Source organism: Panthera onca, chromosome B1 (assembly GCF_046562875.1).
Source record: "Panthera onca isolate mPanOnc1 chromosome B1, mPanOnc1 haplotype 2, whole genome shotgun sequence".
Lineage (NCBI taxonomy): Eukaryota > Metazoa > Chordata > Mammalia > Carnivora > Felidae > Panthera > Panthera onca.
The window spans coordinates 200,004,535-200,026,972 of NC_138342.1; positions in this window are offsets into that span (position 1 = coordinate 200,004,535).

The window sequence follows — 22,438 nt, forward strand, 5'->3', positions numbered from 1 at the left end:
GCAGCTAAATTCCATGAAACGACAACAGGTCACATCCGTTCTAAGTAATAGTTGTGCAGGTTGTTCTTTTGGCATCTTCCAGATCCCCATTTAACTTTGCAGAGTGTCCTTATTTTCCATAAGATAGTGGTTTTCTAGCCCTTGAAAACCAAAGAGTCTCAAGTGCATTCACTTGTCAAAACTTTGGTAGGTCTTTCCTTAATGCTTATTTACTTATTTTGACAGAGAGGGAGACAGAGAGCAAGCAAGTGAGTGGGGGAGGGGAAGAAAGACAGGGAGAAAGAGAATCCCAAGCAGACACCACACTCAGCGTGAGCCCAACGTGGGTCTCAAAGTGGAGCTGGATCCCATGACCTTCAGAGCATGACCCAAGCCAAAATCAAGAGTTGGATGCGTAACTGACTGAGCCCTTGGTAGCTCTTTTGAAGTAACAGCCCTAAGCAGCAAAGCATTATACCACTTCCTGATGCAAGGGATGTACAAGATAGGAAAACAAGCAAGTAGGGTTTGAAGTCAAGATTAGTTCTTAGCATTTCCTCTAATCGCATCATCTTATGCAACATTTCAAATTTGTAGCATAATAAAAGTTTTATAATAGTAAGTGACCCCCAGTAGTGGTGGGAAAAGCCTACAAACAATTGAGCAGAGTTATAAACCATTTATCCCCAGATTTCTTCTCATCATTGTAACCTACGTCAAAATGAATGAAAACAGGGGCGCCTGGGTGGCTCAGTTGGTTGGGCAGCGGACTTCAGCTCAGGTCATGATCTCGCTGTCCATGAGTTGGAGCCCCGCCTCGGGCTCTGTGCTGACCGCGCAGAGCCTGGAGCCTGTTTCGGATTCTGTGTCTCCCTCTATCTCTGACCCTCCCCCGTTCATGCTCTGTCTCTCCCTGTCTCAAAAATAAATAAACGTTAAAAAAAAAAAATAAAAAAAAAAAAAAGAATGAAAACAGTAAAATAAAATAACCAGGCTTTTTATATGATGCCTGTACATTGCATGCATTGTTTTGGGACTACATTTTGCAATAAACAGGCTTTTTTTTTTTTACTTTTAATTTTGCATGCCTGAAATTGCAACTTGTATGTGAAAAATATCTTGCCACAGCCATATCATTATTCTGTTCCATTGCCTTCTCGTCTCTAATAGTTTGTATCCTACCACTGTCTCCTTCATACTTATTTTCTTCTGAAGTTTTGTATTAGACTTACTTTCTTCCCCCAGACATAAAAGATGTGTTTTATCTGAACAGTATCTATGTACTGATATTTTAAAAAAGAAAGTTACAATGGCGGTTCAAAATGCTTCTAGATAAAGGTAAATCTAAATTGCATCACCTTTTTAAAAGTTACTTAATTCAAAGGCAGCTTCCAAATACTACATTTCTTGTCTCTTTTTCTTTCCCAAAGGAATACTTTTCTTTTTATTAAGAGCAGTATCATTGTTTTGTTATTTTTAAAAGAGCAGATAAAATGATGCACAGTTAAATTCAGATATCATTTCTCTCTTTCATTATTAATGCATCCGTTGTTAAGTTTTCTCAATTTATTTAACATACCATAGGACTTTCCAAAGGGACAGATTTCATCGTGTCTTTCTGTGCCCCCCCTTGTCTACATGTATGTTCACATTCAGCATAGACTATTATTTATATGGTGGTTCAATCATCATTCAAGAACAGCCTGTTTAATGTTAACTGTCTAAAATGTTACATTTTCCAAGAAAAATGTGGGTTTTGCTTATGTAAAGTCCAAATGCCTGAATCTTTCAGATTAAGGATCTTTGCTTCTAGAATACCTTTGATAAATAAAAAGACACATTAACATTACATGCAGACAGAATAGAATGTATGTGCATGCATGTGTTTGTGTGTGATTGGGAAATCACTGAACATATTTCAAACTAATGTCTACAGTATTAAAAGCCTGAATAAAATAGTAAGTGCTGGGGCGCCTGGGTGGCTCCACCAGTTAAGCGTCCAGCTTCAGCTCAGGTCATGATCTCAGGGTCCATGAGTTCAAGCCCTGCATGGGGCTCTGTGCTGACAGCTCAGAGCCTGGAGCCTGCCTTGGATTCTGTCTCCTTCTCTCTCTGCCCCTCCCCCGCTCACACTCTGTCTCTCTCTCTCTCTCAAAAATAAACGTTAAAAATATATTTTAAAATGTGTTAAAAATAAAATAATAAGTTCTTTTTTTCATATTTAGTGTAAAAAGTTAGAAGTTTTAAAAACATGTGCATTATAGGATATGATTACTGTATGTATACTTAAACAGTGTGATTATTGCATGGCATGTAACATAATGTGATGCAGTAAAACACTTGTCTTGAGGCACCTGAGTGGCTCAGTTGGTTAAGCATCTAACTCTTGACTTAGGCTCGGGTCAGGATCTCGCCGTTCCTGGGTTCAAGCCCCCCATCAGGCTCTGCCTGGACAGTGCAGTTCCTGCTTGGGATTCTCTCTCTTTCTCTCTCTCCCCCTCCTCCCCCCAAATAAAGAAGTAAACTTAAAAAAATAAAATAAATAAAATATTTGTCTTGAAGAGGCGTTTTCCATCCATTATGTTCCCAGTTCAAATGCTTGCCAGTTTAGACCTCAGCCTTCTCTCACCCAACCATAAATCCTCAGTGTGCCCTCTTTACGGGTTTAGTCACATTGGCCATTCTCCAGTAGAAGTTTTACTTCTTTGTATGTTGCATTTGGGGGATTCACAACAACTTACCAAAATATTGCAAACTTAAGGTAGGCTTCTATGTTGATTTCAAATCAAAGAAAGGATAAAATTTGGTCTGCCCACAGCACGAGCAATTTGGTTAGTCAAATAGGTTTTGCTTTTGTGGAGTGAGAAATAGTAATCTTAATGTCAGGGGTAGAAGGCCTGTGCTAATGCATATTTTTAATTAATTTCTTAGCTGATGGTCTCAGGACAAGTGGTGGGACTTTGTAGGGACACAGTGGTAGAAACCATCAATTTCAAAGCCAAGGCAGACAGAAAATTCTGCCGCCTTGTGCTTTACCCCGACTAATGGATCCAGTCTTATCTCTGGGCCATCATAACACTTGTCCAAGTGCCATTTTCCTGAAAGTGCGCTACTCACTGGAGACCCGCTGTCAGTGAGTTTTCTCTCATTGTCTTTCTCAGTCATTCCCTGTTTCCAGCACACAAAACAGTGACATGAATAAAACATATGTGATCTGTTTCAAGTCAGTTCTGGATAACATAGCAGTAACACAGTAATGGGGACGGCATTAGGTTTGGGATTTTACCCATTTCAAAAAACTCTCGAGCTCAGTGATCTCAGGCAGCTTACTCCTCTTATGTGAGACTTCTTATCTCTGTTTAAGATAAGAGAACAAGATGAGATTTTGGTTTCCCTTCACTGTTTTTTTTTTTTCCCCTAGTAAGGAGAGAAGAAACAAAGAAGATGCTTTCCTGTTTGCAGAAGGACAAAAAGAAACAAATGAACAATAAAAATAAAATGGTAGTTAGTCGAGTATCAGTCAAATAACATGAACTTTGGAAGTGCTGTTAATATTGATTGGAAATCAACAGTGCACGTACAAAGTGCTTAGATACTCACTGGAAGTTAGGAGAAAGCACTGCTTGGGTATATCATTTCATAAGGCAGATGTCTTCATTTGACCTAATATTTACCTCATCTTAATATCTGCCCTTTGTATTTCATGGCCATAATTATAGATAGGTCATTGTAGGAACATGCCAACTCTGGCTCACAGCAAATTAGGGATAAACCTAGAATTAAAAGACTCAAATATGTTAAGATCTAGTTCAGATCTAAGATCTAGCCTATTAGAGCTGGCCTCTAATAACAAATGATTCCACATTTGGTCTCCAAGAAAACGTGGCTTATTTACTTTTTAAAAGGATACTAGGCTTTTAAAATTATATATTTAGGGGGGGCACCTTGTGGCTCAGTTGGCTAAGCATCAGACTTCCACTCAGGTCATGATCCCGCCATCTGTGAGTTTGAGCCCCGCATAAGGCTCTTTGCTGACAGCTCAGAGCCTGGAGCCTGCTTCAGATTCTGTGTCTCCCTCTCTCTTTGCCCCTACCCCACTCATGCTCTGTCTCTCAAAAATGAATAAATGTTAAAAAAAAAAAAAATCTTTAAAAATAAATAAATAAATAAATAAATAAATAAAACTATATATTTAGGATGTGCAATACAATGATTTAATATACATATGCATTTGAAAGGATTATCACAGTCAAGTTAATTAATACACTCATTGACTCACATAGTTACCTTGTTTTGGTTTTTTTGTTGTTGTTGTTTTTTTTGGTGGTGGTGATTAAAACACTTAAAAGAAACCTGTTTTAATAAATTTCAAGTACACAACGCAGTACCTTAGCTATGGTCACCATGCTGTACATGAGATCCCCAGAACTCACTAATCGTATAACCGAAAGTTTTTACCTTGTGACCCTTGTCTCCTGATCTTCCCCATCATCCAGCCACCAGCGACCAGCATTGTATAATCTGGTTCATTGAGTTCGACTGTTTAAAATTCCACATGTGAGATCATACAGTATTTTTCTTTCTGTGTCTGGCCTATTTCATTTAGCATAATGTCCTCAGGGTTCATCTGTGTTTTCACAAATGGTAGTATTTCCTTCCTTTTTTATGGCTGAATAATTGTCTCTATATAGTCGTTGTCGTTATCCATTTATCTGTCGACGGACACTGGGGTGTTTCCATGTCTTGGCTATTGCGAATAATGCTGCAGTGAGCACGAGGGTGCACATTTCTGTTGGATATATACCCAGAAGTGAGATTGCTGGATCATAGGGTAGTTCCGTTTTTAACTTTCTAAGGAACCTCAGTACTGTTTTCCATAATGGCTGTTATTGATTTATACGCACACATACAGTAGCAAGAGTATCCTTCTGTCCACAACCTCATCAGAACTTGTTTTCTTTTGTCTTTGGACAGTATTGTGTTATTTTTTGAGAGGATAGTGTGGATGGCAACCTAGGACTCTAAACATAACGGCAAAGTTAGTTGCTATATGGGAAAAGTGGGAGCGACCCACGCTGCATGTTGAATCCCAGTAAAAGCCTGATCCAAATCATCAGTAGTTTCCCTGATGCACAGCAGATATCATCATACCCTAACTTGTTCAGTTTTTAAGTTTTAAGCTTTAAAGAATGAGTGAAAGCGTTGGTCTCTTTTGAGGGAAATTGTGAGCATTGAGGCATATGTCAGAGAGTCATTCTGGCCAGCCTGGTGGAATCGTGACGTCTTTATGCAGGAATGGCTGTGTGGTGGGTATAAACAAAAAAATAGTCATCAAACAGCTTTGAGAGAAGCCAATGCCGTGGAAAGTACAAGAGAATGATGCACTATTGTATTTAGTCATTTTTAAGCGTCAGGATAACTGTATAAGCAAGAAATACAAGCCCAAGTCTATAGGAAGTGTTCAGTTTTAAAACTGGTATAAAGTATTGAAATGAGGCAGTGAATAGAGGCATATTGATTGATTCACTCATAATTAAACAGTCTGAAAAGCAGGCTATAATTGCTAAGACGCGCTTAAGTATGTTTACTTTCTGTGGGTAACTAAAAAAGGAGACATAAACATGGTAATTAAAGGGTTATTTTTTTGTCCTTCATATTCAAAGATGCTCTTACTCAAGATCAACCTGATTTGTATGTGATCTAAGTAAAGTATTGAAATTTTTGATTTTCTGCAGCAATAAAGGGGATCATTGGTGTGGGTAATTGACCACTGCATATAATTAACACACCAGGGCCTGGCGTTCAACACAGCCAATGCCTCTGCCATGGTCTGAGTCCTGGATTTCACCTTCCAGCCTCTTAGATTTTCTCGATGCAGCCTCATAACCCTTTCAAAGTCAAACATTGAGAGTTCTGTATCATACAGTGTGCCAGATTTAAAAGTACACACCTGGTTGCTAAAATAGTAGCTACAAAATTAGTTGTATCTGCCAAGATCAATTTTCTCTTTAATAATATTTATGGTTGATCTTTAGACTTTAGGAAGGCAGCAAATGATACGACAAATTCAATCTACATAGTACAATGGATGTGCTTTCTTACAGTGTGTTTGCCCTTAAATATATAAAACAGAAATATTACACCTACATGTGAAAAAATGGATGCTTACAGGTACTAAACAATACTCTCCCATTAGAAAACTGGTGAGTATTTCTTTCTAGATAGAGCTATTTATAGTAAAAGATTGGCCCTTATGTCTGATTGGTATTCTGTGATTCTGAATCTCAGTTCTCAGCCTTTTCTGATGGCAAAACCGTAAATAAAAATCATTTGTAGAAAATAACAATTAATTTTCTTTCTATTTTTATTGCTGGTTTTATTTTATTAATTGCAATTTTATAACCTGTGTAATAAAAAAACTGTGGTCCGTGACATTCTCCTTAATTAAACCCCTAATTGTTTTTTTTATACTTTGCTAAGGTGTGATTGACATTGAAAAGACTACACATATTTATACTCTGTGATGAGTCTACATAAAATTCTAAGAAATATATATTAGGTCATCTGAATTAATGAAAATATTTCTTCATTTATAACTTTTACGCTAATCTGCTTTGTTTTAGCTGAAAGTTGTTAAGAACTCCAGAAAATATATCCTACTAAGAGGGAGATTGGTTGACATTTTTCCTTCTGATCATAGTGGAGTACTCCTAAAGTTTCATAAATAATAAGGTATTTAAGAAAGTTTTCCAGGAATACCTGGGTGGCTTAGTGAGTTAAGCATCCGGCCCTTGATTTCAACTCAGGTCATGATCTCATGGTTTGTGAGTTTGAGCCCCACACTGTGCTAACAAGGTGCGGTTTGCTTGGATTCTCTCTCTCTCTCTCTCTCTCTCTCTCTCTCTCTGTCTCTCTCAAAATAAATAAACATCATTTTTTTTTTAAAAAAGAAATATTTCTAGTAGTAATCTGTTTTAGATACAGTATCTATCATTGTAAGGTGGATGTGTAAATTCAAATATAATGGTTCCTCCACCATCAAATAAGATGATTATATGAATATCAATGTGATGAGTTGTACAGATGTATTATCTAATGTTGAACCATCTTTGCAGTCCTAGAGGGAAACAACCCTGCCATAATTGTGTATGTGTGTATATGTGCTATGGATTAAATTTTGTCCTGCGAAGATAGGTTGAAGTTCTAACCCCTAGTTCCTCAGAATGTTAATCATTTGGAAATTAAGGTCAAGGCAGATGTGATTTGTTAATTTAAGATGAGACCATACTGGAATATGATGAAGCCTGGATCAAATGCGACCGTTGTCCTTATAAGAAGAGCAGAAGACATGGAGAAGCAGATACACGAGTGAAGAAAGCTGTGTGAAGATATTGCCGGGAAGTGAGGTGTTCCATGTATAAGCCGGGGAACACGAAAGATGGTCAGAAAAGACCACAAGTGTAAAGAAAATTGTGGAATCGATTCTTCCCTAGACTCTTCAGAGAGCATGGGCCCACCACCACCTTGATTTTGGACTTCCAGACTCATGAACTGAAAGAGAATGAATTTCTGTTGCTTTAAGCTGTCCCTTTGTTACAACAGCCTTAGGAAACTAATACATTTCTGTATAGGTGTGTGTGTGTGTGTGTATGTGTGTGTGTGTGTGTGAAATGTATGTATTTCAGCTTTAAGCTTTAATAGCTTCAAACCTATAACTGGTACACATTTTTGAAAACATTATTTTGAAATTTTGTAAATTTCTGAACCAAACAGTTTAATATTTTCAAATGATTTTTTCATTTATAATGGCATATATATCATTTGTATAAATATAAATATATAAATGATCATTCATAAAAAATAATCATTTTGACTTCTATTGGAATGTGAAAAGCAGAATAAAGCATTGTTCTGGCTCTTACAGCTATATGCATAGCCTTTTAAAAATGCTATATAACCTACAAAATCAAAACTTTTTTTAACCATCCCCCCAGGATCTGAGGTACCAGGCAAACGACTAACCTGAAAACCGTGGAGAGGTAGCCCCAAGGAGACACAGTGTGATTGCATTCACTCTCCAGGACAGACACAGACACCTTACCACCCAATAGGAATAATTCCATTCAGTATTTTTAACACATGGTGGAAAGCCAAGTGTAGGCAAGTGTGAGAGAACAGAGTCCTTGGGGGCTGCAGAAATAGGGGGTTTACACTCTTCTGCACAGGCCCGACTGAGTCAAAAGTAGTATTGGTCAGCAGTCAGGAGAGAGGCCTTTCTCTTCTAGGGGAGGGCCAGTTCTAGGAGAGGGAAAGGGCAGATGCTATGGGAAGAGAATGAAGCCCCATATAAATTTCTTCCCTGTCTTCTCTATGGAACAAAAGCTTGAAACTGCTGTGGGAAGGAAGAAAAGTGTCACCTTCAGGGAATAAGTGAACACCCAATAGAGCAGGGCAAAAGGAACCGAAGACAAAGTGAAGAAAACGACAAAAAATCCTAGCCCTCTTTCTTGGGCAAGGGCGTAAAAATACTCTGAGATCATTAAAACACCTCTCCTGAGACGCAAGGACGTATTACCTGCCTAAATCTTATGCTGACCCATAGCAGTAGAAGGAGCCATCCCGGGGCCCCATTGGGCTAACAAGAGTCAGGTAACAAGTAACAGCAGTGTGTGCGGAAGAAGAGGCAGAACGTGGGGACAGGCCAGTTCTGAGCTCCAGCACAAGGTTCTGAAGACTCCACATGGGGGGCTGGAGCACACCCCTAAATACAAAGTTGAGCTAATAAACATTTGAAATCTGTGCCGCACTGTGGTTAAGCACAGCCGTGGGAACGCTGAAATCCACCTCATTTCCTAACCAGATGGACTCCACCCTCCAAATTAAAGGTTTGGCAAGAGGAGACATGCCCTCTCCAGACATAAATATTATTTACCTCAGTCTACATTGCTCTTCACCTAATGCCTGACTTTCAACTAAAAAAATTATATGGTATGCAAAGAAGAAGAAAAAAATCTCAAGAGGTAAAATGGTCAATAGAACCAGGTTCAAATGTGATGCAGGTGTTTGGACTATCATTTGATTTGAAACTTTAAATTACAATTTAAATTTAAAATAGCAGTGATTTAGGTCTGAGAGTCTCTTGTACAAAAGATAGAAAGAAATGTATATAAATAGGTGGAAAATTTCAGCAGAGAGAAGAGAATTAAAAGAATCACCTGGAAATGCTAGAAGAGAAAAGCATGGTGAGAGAGACAAAGGACGTCTTCAAAAAATTCATTAGGGGGCGTGATACAACTGAGGAAAGAATTAGGAATCTCAAAGAATTCAAGTTTTCCAAACAAAAGCACACAAAGAACTGAAAACACATTGTTAAAATATCACCAATATAAGTGATTAATATAATTAAATCTTAAGTTAATTAAAACTGTGGTTATTTTAACTTTGTAAAATTTATAAAAGCTTGAAACTACTACAACTTTAGGGATTACACAGACACATGCATACATACACACACACACACACACACACACACACTCATAGACACACATATACTTAAACACACACTGTTGTATTTTATGTGTTAATATTTTAGTTAAGATTTTTGCATCTTCACTTTCTATTTTGTTCACATGTGAGCAAATTAATTTGCCATGTGCTATCCTATCCCATTTTATCTTTTCTGCTTTTAGAATTATCCACATCCAGTCACACGTTCTATAAGATCAGTATTAGTCAATGTTCTTCAGAAAAACAGAACCATTAGAATGTATCTCTCTAGGGGAAGCTGGGTGGCTCAGTCGGTTAAGCATCTGACACTTGATCTCAGCTCAAGTTTTGATCTCCAGGTTGTGGGTTCAAGTCCTGCATGGAGCTCTGCACTGGTCACGGAGCTACTTAAAAACAAATGTATCTAGATGGATAGATGGATGGATGGATGGATGGATGGATGGATAGATAGATAGAGACTTATTATAATGAACTGGCTCATGCAGAGAGGTAGGAGTGCTGATTTAGTTTCACTTGGAAAACCGGCAAGTTCAAGCAAGACCCTAGAAAAGGCAATGTGTCAGTTCAAGTCCAAAGGCCAGAAAAGATGGATGTCTTAGGTTTGGGGGTCAGACAGAAAGATTTCCCTCTTCCCCTTTGTTTTTCCATTCAAGCCTCCAACTGATTAAGTAAGGCCCACCCACATTAGAGAGAGCAGTCTGCTTTACTCAGTCTACCCAGTACAAATGTTAATCTCATACAGAACTTCAAAGACACACCCTCCCCCAAAAGAGACATCCAAAATAATGTTTCACCAAATATCTGGGCATCCCATGGCCTAGTCAAGTTGACTCATAAGAATAACCATCATAAATATGATCTCTTCTTCAATGTTTAGGTAAAACTTACCTTTGAAAAAAATTATTTTACCATGATGTGTCTTTTCAGGATGATACTTAAGGAATTTGAAGATATTCTGGTTTTCCATTTTATTTTTAAGTTAATTTTGGTGCACCTGGGTGGCTCAGTCGGTTGAGCGTCCGACTTTGGCTCAGGTCATGATCTCACAGCTCGTGAGTTCGAGCCCTGCATCAGGCTCTGTGCTGACAGCTCGGAGCCTGGAGCCTGCTTCCGATTCTGTGTCTCCCTCTCTCTCTGCCCCAACCCACTCGCATTCTCTGTCTCTCTCAAAAATAAATAAACATTAAAAAATTAATTCTGGTAATTTGTATTTCTCTATAAACGTATCTCCATCAGTGTTTTCAAATTATTGGCTTCTATTTTACCACAGAACTATTATTGCTATTATCATCACTGTTATGGCTATATGCTCTTGTTTGTTTTTGTGTGTGTATGCTTCCCCTAAATACTTGGCATGCGTATATATGTCATTACTTGAACCTCTGTGCAGCTACATTCAAACCAGATCATATTTTGGCCACTTGTGAATTCCATCTTACTGGGACACTGGTGATATCACAGGTCCAGTCGCACAAGCACATGGTTTTTCCAAGTCCTACTTGTAACTGCTGTGTCTTTCAACGATCTGAACATCCAGGTGTGGAGGGCACCTTCTTGCAGTCTTATTCTCCAGAAGAGTCAGTGTTACACGCAGCCCCCACCTTCCTGTCTTTGGATTCTAGCCTGACCACGCACCAGTTCCCGTCTGGTTCTGCATATCCTAGAGGAGCCAAGCTACCTGTCATTAGGCTGTTTCTGAAACTGGAGCATGGATGCCATAATGGTGGCTGTGGCCACTGTTTTCATGTATATGCTTATGTTTTGTGTATATGGTCTGTCTCCATCCATCCAGACAGCTGCAACAAAATACCATAGAATGAATAACTTATAAACCATAGAAATGTATTCTCAGAATTATGGAGGCTGGACATCCAAGATCAGGGTGTCAGCATGGTCAGGTGAAGCCCCTCTTCCACGGTGCAGACTTGTATCCACACATGATGGAAGGGGCAAGGAAGCTCTCCATGACCTCTTTTAGAAAGCCACTAATCCCATTCCTGATGCCTTGATATTTATGACCAAATTACCTCCCAAAGTCACCACGTCCTCATCACCATCTCCCTGGTAGGTGAAGATTTCCACACATGAATTTTTGAGGGACGCGTTCAGACCATAGCATGGACCATTGAAATATACCCATTGTCTTAATGACTGTAATGTAATTTCATTTGTATTAGCTTATAGTGTGCTAGAACTTAACCCCCAAATGGAAACATTTATAGTTGTTTTAATAACTAATTTGTTCCCAGTGCTGTGAAAAAAATACCTAGAATGAGCATGATTTGAATGAGCATTCATTCAAATCAGTTAAATGAGGGACTATTTTTCTTTCTTTTTTTTTTCAATTTTTTTAAACATTTACTTATTATTGAGAGACAGAGACAGAGCACAAACAGGGGAGGGGCAGAGAGAGAGGGAGACACAGAATCTGAACCAGGGTCCAGGCTCCAAGCTATCAGCACAGAGTCCTACGCCGGGCTCAAACTCGTGAACCGCGAGATCATGACCTGAGCCGAAGTCAGCTGCTCAATTGACTGAGCCACCCAGGCGCCCTACTATTTTTATTTCTATCCTGGGTCTAGATTAGGATCAGCGATAGTTTTAAGACATGATTCACACATGTACATAAACCTACGTAGGGGCATCTATTAGACAAACTTATCGTAGAGTTGAGATATTTTGGTAGCGTCGTGACAGTATCTCATTTGGTTTTCTTCCATTTCCTTCTGAAGCTGATGTGACAATCTCCATCTTCTCTTCCACATGAGTATAAACACAGAACCAACAGAAGGCGACAGATGCCACATTGACTGTATTCACAACGTTCTCTTAATTATGCCTCATATCACCCTCGGGAATTGTGTATTATTTATTCCAGTTTTTTTTAAAAAAAGGAATTTTCTCACACCAGGCAGGGCCTGAACCATCGAGTAAACAGCCCAAAGACACTGTGAACCTTCTCTGGAATTCATGTTTGACAGGCTTATGTTAATAATTCTCTTTTCTCAGATTTATCTTCCCTCACACTGGATGACAGTCAACTCATTTTGTATGAGTTTTTAGGGCTCAAGGAACTTATTTGTGATTGACCTGAGTATTGTTGATTTCTGTTGTATTTAACACTTGTTGATCTTGAGTGATACCTGAGAAAGGAGAGTTGCCTAAATGACCCTGCAACCCGAGCCTGCTGAGAATACATATTCAGCCTCAATTGGGTGCTTTCTGGGAAGGTGAAGATCACCTTTAAAGTAGTGTCTGAGGAAGCATAAAAATAAAACCTGATCACTACAGTGCTCTCTGATATCACTGTTGTTAAATTTACAGGAGGTTGGATCAAGGTTACAACCCACTACCTGTAAAAGCAATAAAGGAATATTGATATGAGTACAATTTTTTTGACATCATATAAAAGACAAGAGAAGTGATTCTAAAGATCAGTCTTTTGAAGGGGCTACTTACACAGCATTTCGTATGATGCATGTTTCGAGGCATTTAACCTTGTAAAGTCAGTTTCTGAAGTGAGGGCTTCAGGCTTTTAGCCCAAGTACATCATATCCTCTGAACCGCACTACCCATTCTGAGGACATCAGAACTGGAGATCATAAGAACTTGCCCATATGATGAAATCACAGCAAAGCAGAGCAACCACCACCATGGGTGTGGTTCACTGAATTTTTAGGTGGGTGGGAACTCGGGTTGATACTAGTGAACCTTATGCCTTATTTGACAACTTCAAGTAAGTTATGTGACTCATTAGCAGTCTTGATCTCAGTGGTCACACTTTAAAAAAAAAAAAACACCGGGGCGCCTGGGTGGCTCAGTCGGTTAAGCGGCCGACTTCAGCTCAGGTCACAATCTCGAGGTCTGTGAGTTCGAGCCCCGCGTCGGGCTCTGGGCTGATGGCTCAGAGCCTGGAGCCTGCTTCCGATTCTGTGTCTCCCTCTCTCTCTGCCCCTCCCCCGTTCATGCTCTGTCTCTCTCTGTCTCAAAAATAAATAAAACGTTAAAAAAAAAACACCTCATTTTTCATTGTTCAAATGAAAATTTTGCAGTATAACATTTCATTTCAAGTTGTGTTAAGATATTCCCAGCTGGGTAACTTGTAAAATAATCTGGAAAAAAATATTGAATAAGATTCAGTTCTTTGAGTTTCAGGTTATCATGCCAGAAATCTTATAATGTTTATAACTGATGGCTCAGTGATGATTTTAAATCAAGCAAGTTTTAGCCGCATACATATTGGTATAATTAGCCAAGGTCGCTTTCATTCCTCTGTGCTCATATGACTTCCAAATTTGAACCACTGTTTTCTTCTATGATATCTCATATTAATTTATAATGACACTCTCTCTCACAATATATATAGGGATAGTTCAAAATATAAGTACCACTGGCTTTTAAGCTATGGGGTCATGTATCATTTTACCTTTATTACTAGAAAATAAAAGGTCTTCTTACTAAAAGTTAACATTTCAGACCACCTTAATTTTTCTTGTACAAGGAAAATAATGCAGATTTAACAGAGAAAGTAAAAAGGTGACGTAAATGGAATTCCTGAGAGGAATAGCAGAAATGCCACTGGCCAGGAAATCTTACGGAAATAAAAACACCAGGAAATGATCATTCAACATTTTGATGTAATTATTTCCATTATTTTACTGTTTATACAGATTTAACACACCTTATGTAGAATTCCGTATCCCTCTACCCTGTGAACATTGTACAGTCAGTTCTGCTATAATGTAACATATGTGTCCCTAAACATCCCCATGCTATACAAAATCATACAATTTAAAAAAAAAACGGAGTTTAAGTTTTGAACAATTTTGTCAAAGCTAAGTTAAAAACAGAGAGGAATCTAATAATAGCAGTGGCATGGTTTTACATGTTTAGTGATTATAGGATACATAATATGTCAGTAAACATGGTTCTTTCCCTTCAAAAAGATCTAATTTTTGGGGCACCTGGGTGGCGCAGTCGGTTAAGCGTCCGACTTCAGCCAGGTCACGATCTCACGGTCCGTGAGTTCGAGCCCCGCATCGGGCTCTGGGCTGATGGCTCGGAGCCTGGAGCCTGTTTCCGATTCTGTGTCTCCCTCTCTCTCTGTCCCTCCCCCGTTCATGCTCTGTCTCTCTCTGTCCCAAAAATAAAATAAACGTTGAAAAAAAAAAAAATCTAATTTTTTTTTCAAATTTTTTAATGTTTGTTATTTTTGAGAGAGAGAGAGAGAGAGAGAGAGAGAGAGAGTGTGTGAGGGGGGAGGGGCAGAGAGAAAGGGACAGAGAATCTGAAGCAGGCTCCAGGCTCTGAGCTGTCAGCATGGAGCCCGATGTGGGGCTCAGACTCACAAACCATGAGATCATGACCTGAACCGAAGTTCTTCTACTCACAGCTGGCGGATGTCAGAGATGTGTGTGTTCATTTGTGCTGTGTATTCTGATGCAGCTCGGTTCATCGTGTGGTTTGCCACAGTTGGCTAAGTCCGTCTTGTAGATGAAATTGAGCAGAAACAACACAAAACTCCTATTACCCTCACATTGTTCCCAAGATTTTAATCCTGTTGGAACAAATTCATGTTTCCTAAGTAAGCAGCATAGCAGAACTAAATAGAATATTGTATATTTTTCTCAGTTGTTTTCCATTAAAATTATTTCTAAAGACTGGGGCACCTAGGTGGCTCAGTCCGTTAAGCGTCTGACTCTTGGTTTTGGTTCAGGTCATGATCTCCCAGTTTTGTGAGTTCAAGCCCTGCTTCCAGCTCTATGCTGCCAGCGCAGAGCCTACTTGGAATTCTCTCCTTCTCTCTATGTCCCTCCCCAATTTGCACTGTCTCTGTCTCTCTCAAAATAAATAAGTAAACAACAAAAATTATTTATAAAGACTTCATAATATTCCAAAGGAAAAAAATATATATGTAGTCCTCTTTTGATTCTGAATTCAGTTGTGACACCATCACTTAAAATTATTTGAGCTTTTACAAATTACTTAGCATTGCCAAGCCTCTATTTCTTGGTCTGTAGATTGGAGATGAGGATATTATGTACCTTCTAGGGTAGGAGAGGATGGAAAGTTATAACCTTCAGAAAACAATCGGCATAGCATTTTTAAATTTAGTGTGCATTGAACAAATGCTAGCTATAGGTATTTAGTTCTAGGAGTTCAATAATGTGAGTTGACTATAAAATACTTTTAATGTTGCCCAAAACATTTTGGCAAATGGCTTTCTAAAAATTAGTGCAAAAAAGAGCCTTTGCTCAGAGGTCAAACCTACTAGAATTATTATTGTAAAACCAGTTTGCTATTTTTTAAGTCGTATTAAGATTTTAATTTTAATTCCAGTTAGTGAACATACAGTGTTATGTTAGTTTCGAATGTACACATAGTGATTCAACAATTCTATCCGCACTCAGTGCTCATCACCATTAAGTGCACTCTTAATCCCCATCATCTCGTTCCCCCATCCTCTCCTCTCCTCCCCTCTGATAACCATCATATTTTTCTCTATAGTTAAGAGAATGTTTCTTGGTTTGTCTCTTTCTCTTTTTGTTTTCCTTTGTTCCTTTGGTTTGTTTCTTAAATTACACATATGAGTGAAATCATACGGTATTCATCTTTCTCTGACTGACTTATTTTCGCTTAGCATCATACTCTGTTGTACAGTCATTACAGAGAATAGCCACGCAGTCTTGAAAAATAAAAACTGGGGTACCTGGGTGGCTCAATTTGTTAAGTGTCTGACTTTGGCTCAGGTCATGATCTCACAGTTTGTGACTTCAAGCCCCACGTCAGGCTCTGTGCTGACAGCTCAGAGCCTGGAGCCTGCTTCAGATTCTGGGTCTCCCTCTCTCTCTGGCCCTCCCCCTCTTACGTGCTGTCTCTTTTGCTCTCTCAAAAATAAATATAAACGTAAAAGAATTTGAAAAAAAAAAAAAGAAAAACAAAACTGGAGGCATCACAATTCTGGACTTCATTATATTACAAAGCTGTAGTAAACAGTTTGCTTTTTTAGGGCACATTTTCTTTTTTCCCTTTCTTTGTTTACTAGCGAAGATGAATATTTTTTATAGGTTATTTTCTCTGTGGCCCAAAGCTTTTTTTTTCTTTTTCTTTCTTTCTTTCTTTTTTTTTTTCTACCATATACCTTTTGCATTTCCTTATCCAATGGTCTTATGTTGTTAGTTTGATGTATATTTACTGGATGTTTGGATGTATATTTACTGAATCTCCTGTCTTCCTTATTGTCTCCTAAATGCCTGGTTTTTATCTTCCCTGCTCAAGATAGCTCTTCTTATCAGTTATTTCTACTTCCCTTCACTTCTTTATCCTCATGTGACTGAGTAAAAACCACTCAGACAAGTATGTGCAGAGCCCCTCTGTTGTACACACTACCTCCTGTTCTCTCTGCTTTCTTGTGTTACTGGGACAGGTCCAAGCAACATCAACTTAATGGAAGACAACTACAGAACCCAGAGGGGTTGATGAGATTTACATCAGAATCACTTGTTGGCTCTTTGAAAATAATAAGGCTCAACATAAGGTGACAGAAAAGGGGTTGGATATTTGAGGAGGACATTTCTTCTCCTTGCTGCCATTCCTTTGATCACCTGTGCTCATCTTTCCATGCTTTCATTTGCTTGAATTTCAACTTGATACCCTTAACACCCCACTTACAATTATCTCTGCCATGTAAGGTTCTATAAGGGGACCACAAATCTCTCCATCAAAATGGTCCGAATCTCAGTGCAGAATTACCCTGGCTGAGTTTTATGCATAAAACACTGCAGTCAAATTCAACTTGTCATTTCTTACCCATGCCTTTTTTTCTTTCCCTCAAAAGAATAATGGTCCCCTAGATTCGCCTTTTGGTTCTGGCTTTCCTGCCTCTCTACATATACCAACAGGTGTGTGTGTGTTCACGCTCAACTTAAATATTACCTCTTTCACAATCCTGTCCACGTGGATATTGGTGTGTGATCTCTGGGAATAAGGAGTGAGCCAAAACAAAGGCACATTTCTCAGATGTTTATCACCTATTATCTGTCAAGTGCTGAGTCTCATCAGACTTTCTTCCAGCATGATATATGAGTGCAGTGTCTCAGAATATTCCATAGGATGGGTTGTGTGGAGGGAGAAAGGGGAACAAATGCGTCTGCCCTTTCCTGCCTCTGCTGGTCAAAGGTTTACCCCACAGGGCATGGTATCCTCTCTACCCCAGGATGCTCACATATGCCCATTCCGTGGCTCCCAAAGTCTCATGTGCCTCGGCGTCAGATTAGAAGCTTTTGGGCAGGTGAGAGGCATATTGAAAGGTGTTGTCATATTTCATTTGAGTAAGATTGGGTGAATCCCTTACAGAGTAGTGGCTGAAATAAGAAACAGAGGTGAGTGTAGCCAAGAGGACCTGAAGTTGGCATACCAGGTTGACAGTTTATCTCTCCAGCCCAGATTTCTGTGCTGCCCAACCCAGGGGAAGTAAGTCCCCTTCAGCAGTCAGGAAAGCATGAAAATCAGTGGATATTTATCTTTTCTCAACTCCAGTAATTGGTTGAGAAAAGTTCTAACACAACGAAGTAAGTGAAACAATATGTGTGTTTAACTCCACAGAAACCTGTGTATTCCTGTAACTTTTAGGACGTGGTTGACAATCCATATTTGTTTATGAAATGAATGAATAAATGTATGTAGAATATGGTTAAGTTTCTAAAGAACAGAATTTTTTTCTTTAGTATTTAATACCTCCCCGCAAGCCCCAATTCATTATTCTGTCCTGCTTCTACTTAGCTAATAAAGAAAAAGTGTTGAAATTACTTAATAGAAAAAATTACAGAAAACAAACATATGTCAAGAACTGTAAAAGGTTTGCCAATTTACCCTACCTACAAGCTGAAACCATAGGCTGCCAGTTTCATGAATATTGGCTGAGACATAAGATTCCTGGGTTGGAAATAAAGGGCATTATGACTCACAAAAATAGTAGTGAGCCAGAATATCAGCATTTTCTTGCATCTGTTTCCGCAAGCCCTAATTCCTTCAGACAGCGTGAGAGTCTTGGTGATACAAACATATACAGTGGGTTACATTACCAGAGAGGAATCGGAGCTTTGGGGACATAACTCTTTTATAATGGCCAGTAAATAAACATGCCCTTTGCTCTTGACGGAGATGCTATCTCTATCTTCCAAGACTGATTGCTGTGAAAACATCCTTGACATTTTGGAATAGAGATATTAGGGAACAAAGGCAGTCGGTACCTCTGCTTTATTGCAAGATAAGCAGAAATATGAGCACAGCCCATGGGGAATTGCCTTTTGATAATAAACATTGCTTGTTTCTGCACTATCTTGGATTTTGGCAAAATTTCGTATGAGTAAGCCACTCTGCCAGCCACTTTGATTAATGGGACCTGAAGAGGGCAGGACAAAATCCATTCAATTTGTCTGGGATAGTACCCAATGAAGGAAGCCTTCAAAAGGACTCCAAGTAGGCAGATGAGGCCAGCCTTCAGTGTTGACCTCAACCATGTGCTTCAGGGTCCTGAGCACAGTCAGCTGAACAGTGCTGTAAACCATCAGGATTCCCCCTAGAATGCCGGGTGGCTTTCTCCCAGGCCTCTATATTGACCCTTTTCTTTGGCCTCTGGCATTAATGCAGGCACAGCACAATGTGTTAGTGATTGTACCCACTGTGCCCTAGCCCAAAGGAGGAACTCACCACTCTAATGACCCTGGCCAGTGAGCTGAGATGAAACTGAATGCCTTTCAGGGTTCAGGTCATCACTGCCCACTTGAATATCAAGTACATATTTGTACCACTTCTTCTAATTGGATGTCTCCCATTCTAGGAGTAATCACCTGTATTAGGTTCCTACATTTCAAGTAAGTAATCCCTCCACAAAACTTCCCCAAATAACCATCGGCAGCCTCATGTGGAAGAGCCCTTTACAGTCATTTGAGATCTACCTGACATACTGATGGTATTTCCCTAAACACTTGGAGGTCTTGTGACCATCTCTAAGGTGTAGGTCATCATGTTTTCCGGAAAGAAACACATTAATGGCTGACTTCCATACAATGACTATATACTGCCTCGTGGACATATATGGTGCCCTTAGAGAGAAAGTGCTATTTGAAATTTCAGGGTCCTTGTGAGTGGGAAATCCACCATTTGGACAGCACAGGTTGACAGTGTCTCCGGCATGTCCTCACAGACAACCAGCAACCCCAAGATTGACGATTCGGTTGGAACAATGGACTTTAGTCATTGTTTGTAGGTTCTGCCTGAGGCTGTCAATACAACCTGTGCTGTTTATTTATGCATCCATCTGAGTGGCCTCTATCATTCATGGATTAGCTAACAATGGTAATAGGGAAGATATGGGGGTGGTTTGTGCTGGAAATGCAAGAGCAGGTTTCAACAACTTGTGCTTTCAGTAAATTTCTCTGTAAGGCTAAGGGCACTGATGATCAAACTTTGGTCAGAGCCATCAGAGAGGTATACTGGAGTCAGAAACAAATTAAATGTAAGAGGTTTGCACCAGTTTGGAAGAACCACACCAGGGCATTTCCTTTCTTGAGGAAGGCTTCAGGGTGGCTCCTAAAGTTCATTAGATCAAAAGATCAGTAATGTTCCTCTTTCCCCCATACATCTCAAGATAGAAGGTGCTATACCCTCCCAAGGTTCTGGGTGTGTTATCTTCCATAAAAGTAAAAAAGAAAGAACGGGGGGGTGGGGTAGAGGGAGGAAGAAAGAAAGAAAGAAAGAAAGAAAGAAAGAAAGAAAGAAGAGAGAGAAAGAAAGAAAGAAAAAGAAAGAAAGAAAGAAAGAAAGAAAGAAAGAAAGAAAGAAAGAAAAAGAAAAAGAAAGAAAGAGGAAGGAAGAAAGGGAGGGAGGGAGAAAATAGAAAGATAGAAAGAGGAAGGGAGGAAGGGAAAGAAAGGAGTGTCTCATTCTATTAGCTAAAATCTTATCTTTTTCTAGTCATTTTCTACTCACACACAGACCATGATCTGGAAAGATCAGGGTGAGAATTATGAGAGCTTATTAATAGAATTTACTGGCATCCACCATGTCTCCACTTTGACCCACATAGGCTATTGATGGGCACCTTGACAACCAGTGATCTCAAACAAATTGTCATTATTCTTACACTCTAGAACCATGTCAGTTCAACAAGAGACTCTAGGTAGCCAAGGAAGAATTCAGCTGGACACTAGTTAAAATATCAAGGATGGATTTTATTTGGTAATATCTTTTACATTAGAGGAAAGAATCCAGTGTGAACTGAACCTCAGCTTTGACTTAGGCAGAGGTGTATAGGGGTTTTAAACAAAGAATAATGGAGAAGGGAGAGGGGATGTTGGGGGCTCAGGCAAAGTCAGGAAAGTGGACAAAAAGAAGGGCTTTGGTTAATCGAGGTTTGCTAACTGGACTTATGGAAGTTGGGCTCCCAGCCTCTCACAGGGAGAGGAAGCAAAAGTTATCACTGAGTATTTATATTGCAGAGACAGCTCTCAGGTTCCCAAGAAAATAGCCCTGGAGCTTAAAAAATTTACCTCTCAAAGGGGCAGAGAAAGGTTTTATAATTCCAAGCTTTCTAAAGTCATTACCACAAGAGTCGTGCAGGAGCCTATCTTGTTTGGGTTAAACCAAACAGTAAATTCTGGTGGCATTGAACTTTTTCAGGTGTGCACATTAAGTGAGACTGGGATCATCCTAGGATGTCGTCTTGGGCTTCACGGAAGTGTTGTGTTACAGAGTGAATGTTTGTACCCTATCCCCTAAATATGTTGAAATCTGACTCCCCAGTGTGATGGTATTTGGACATGGGCCTTTTGGAGGTAATTAGATTTAGACGAGGTCATGAAGGTAGAGCCCCTCCCCACCTCTCCCCCATGGAATTAGTGTCCTTATAGTGGGGGGAAGAGACCAGAGCTCTCTCTCTATCATGTGAGGACCCACTGTCTACAAGCCAAGAGGAAACCTCTCATCAGGAGCCTAATTAGTTGGCACATTCCTTCAAGACTGTGACAAAATTTCTGTTGTCTAAGCTACCTGGTTTATGGTATTTTGCTATCGCAGCCTGAGCTAAGACATGTACCTTCAAGTCTCTTAGCTTTGGGGAGAGGATAAAATTGTCATTGCTGAAAGTCTGCAGTTCTCACAGGCCAAGGCTGAGGCCTGGCCTTTTCAGGAAGACTGCTCAGAGGACCCTGAGTAGAGTTTGGTCAAGGAGTCTGTCACATTACTGAATATGCCATTTCCATCTGAGAGGTGAGGGGCATCACGCCCATCCCACAGCGTGAGTCCTTGAGTCTGAGTTGATACACCCAAAATGGGTATGTCAGTCATAAGTTCTCCTGGGACAAGTATTTGGTTTGAATCAAAGCCCATAGCACCATTAGGAAGCTAATGGCTGCTTTTCAAGCTGGGTGTGCCTGATAGCTGTGTCAAGGGGCAACAAACGCAGAACCCTAGAGGATTGTCTCTATGTGGAGAGTACCTCACTTTGCCAGAGGCTCCATTTGGCAACATCATCGGTCAGAGAAACTGAAAGTGGTCATCACAGTTGCAGGATTGCAAAGGTTCTAGCACTTCCCCACCTGAGGCACCCCTCCTTGAAAGAATCCTTCTGGGATGCATGTGACAGGGATGTACAAGCACATGATACCTCAATCCTACTGTATACATAGATGTGGGAACAAGTAAAGCACATAGATTTGGTCCATCTCTCCCACACCCAAGATTAAGGCTTATTTCACTTTCCTTCCCCATTGCAAACCTTTCTGAAGCCCACTGAGCTGATTCAAGGCATCCCCTGTCCCCATAGTATCACATAGGTTGGTCACATTATGACTGGAACTCCAACAAAGTTATGCATGTGGAACTTCTCCTCTCCTTGAAGCTTGAGACCTGGCTTCATCCTCTATCTGTCATTTCCCTTGTGCCCCCTGAG